The sequence below is a fragment of the Cebus imitator genome, unplaced genomic scaffold (genome assembly GCF_001604975.1).
Source record: "Cebus imitator isolate Cc_AM_T3 unplaced genomic scaffold, Cebus_imitator-1.0 Scaffold1170, whole genome shotgun sequence".
Taxonomy (NCBI): domain Eukaryota; kingdom Metazoa; phylum Chordata; class Mammalia; order Primates; family Cebidae; genus Cebus; species Cebus imitator.
The window spans coordinates 14036-16476 of NW_016108485.1; the positions used below are offsets into that span (position 1 = coordinate 14036).

General features: G+C 62.1%; 1 pseudogene; it reads left to right on the top strand.

Annotated features, from left to right (window-relative positions):
- Positions 1–285: 285 nt before the first annotated feature.
- The window catches only part of LOC108298886, a 12496-nt pseudogene continuing 10340 nt past the window's right edge, over positions 286–2441 (top strand).

The window sequence follows — 2441 nt, forward strand, 5'->3', positions numbered from 1 at the left end:
GGGAAAGGAACCCGTGTGGGGAGGGTCTGTTTATCCTGGAGAAGACTGCCTGGAGTGATCTTCTAACGGGAGTGTTTCCAGAGGCGGGGCTGGGCTAGGAGAGGGGTGGACAGCTGGGAAGTGGTGTGAGCAGCGCAGCCCCGGGCCCCCCACACCACCACAGGGTCTGGAGAGGAAGGTGGAAGCAGACACAGAAGGGACGTCTGGGGGTCTGTGGACCCCCACCATATAGAAGGGTGTCCAGGGGGCCCTTGGGGACAGGGTGGGGGCAGGGCGGCTGGTGGCATGGAGGTGGGGTGGGGTGAGGGTGTGGCTTGTGCCCCCTCCTTGGAGAATGTCTGCCGCACACTTTGGTGCTCTGTCGGGACCTGTCACTCCAAGCTGGATGCAGCCGTGGACGGCACCTGGTGTGGGGAGAACAAGGTAGGAGGTGCCCAGTCCCAGTGGTGGGAGGGAGAGGCCAGACCTCCTGCTGTGTCCAGGCCCGGGCATCAGCCCCAGCTCACAGTCTTGCTGTGCTCCTAGCAGACCCCCACTCTCTGCAGCCCAAGCCCCCGTCTACAAAGTGGAGGCATTGGGCACAGGGCTTGATTCCATGATTCCCCGGGTGTCTTCAGCTGAGTCGGCATGCGGGCTGTTTTACTCTCTGCTCAGCTCCGCCCTGTGGCCTGGGCCACACGTGATGGTGATGATTGTGAGGGGCTTCTCTCACCTTCCATCCCTCCTCTCTGCTTTCCATGGTCTTCTCACCCACCTGTTCTCACTAGGGTGAGGATGACTGATAGGCTTGGGGGTGGGGGTGGGTGTGGCTTGGGGGTGGCTCTACCTCCATTTGTCTCAGTAGTGGTGTCTCAGTGGGGAGTGGGTACCCCTGGGCTTCCGGCCTGTGGCCGTGGACGGTGGCTGGTCCAGCTGGAGCACCTGGTCCATCTGCTCGTGGAGCTGTGGCATGGGCGTGCAGAGCGCTGAGCGGCAGTGAACGCAGCCTGCGTGAGTGTGGGGCCCAGGGTGCCCTGGGCGATGGGACAGAGGGACCCAAGCAGTCAGCTGATTGCAGGGGCTTGACTCTGTCCCAGCCTCTGGCTCTTAGAAGTGTCCTCATAATGGTCAGTCCGAGTGTCCAGGCCACCTTGAGTCACTTTCAAGGAGGGTTCTGGGGCTGACAGGTCCCCACTGCTGACCCCTTTGCAGAGAGGGGGACACTGAGGCCCAGAGACTAGAGAGACTCATCAGAGGCCACATGGCAAAGCAGCTGCCGGCTGGAGGGAGGACGGAGAGGGCAATGGGGAAGAGCATGGGCCCTGGACCTTAGATGGCTCAGGGTTTGAATCCCCTCTTCACCCCTTCTCTGGGCCTCCGTTTCCCCGTTTAAACAGGGGGATGTGAGAATGTGGTGAGGCGCAGAGCCCAGCAGTACCGTAGACCAAGGCAGTGCCCAGCTGATTTCCTCTTCACGAGGCCGCCCAGGGAAGGCATGGGGTTCACAGCCAGCCCCACCAAGGGCCCTGTGACCTCCCTGCCTCCAGACCTCCAGGTCTGAGCCGGGTTGGGTCCAGCTACCCTGGCCTAGATGGGGAGGGTTTCAGGAGCTGTGACTTGGCAGACCTCTCAGCTGGCTGGGGCCCTGGGGGCTTTTTTTTACACCCCGGCTGGGGGAACTGCCACCAGGAGGGAGGCTGAGGACTCAAGGGCTCGTTAGGACACTGGTGTCATGGGCTGGGGACTCGGAGCAGTCCCTCCAGTCAGTGCCAGTCATGCCTGTAGCTTGTCACAGCTTCTCAACAGCCCTCTGCAGAGTCAGCCTCAACCCCATTTTATAGATGAGGAAACTGAGGCCCAGGGGTTGGCCAGAGACTTGCCCACAGTCACACAGTAGGTTGGGGACAGAGCTCAGGCTTCCTGCTGCCACTTCCCCGAAGGTCCTTACAAACAGGGAGGGTGTGTCTGGGCCAGAGCAGGGGCAGCCCATGGGAGGAGAGCATGTGCGCAGAGCTGGGTGGCAGTGATCTCGGGGTGCAGGTACAGGAGGCGGCCACTCACTCCAGGCTGTGGCCACGTAGTAGCACTCACCAGGCCCTCCCTGCATCTCCCCACAGGGCCAAATACAAGGGCAAGTACTGCGTGGGCGAGCGGAAGGTTTTCTGCCTCTGCAACCTACAAGCCTGCCCCTCTGGCTGCCCCTCCTTCCGCCATGTCCAATGCAGCCAATTTGACGCTATGCTCTACAAGGGCAAGCTGCACACATGGGTGCCTGTGGTCAATGATGGTGGGTGCTGCCTCCCACGGGGACACTGAGGCTCAGAGGGCTGGGGCTGTGTGCACCCAAGACTACCCTATGATGCAGCAGGAGGCTCAGTCTCCACCCCAAGCCTGGGCCGCCCCCGCTGTGCCCTGGGGCTGCTGCTCCTCCCAGCTCCCCAGTCTGCAGCCTTGCAGATGCT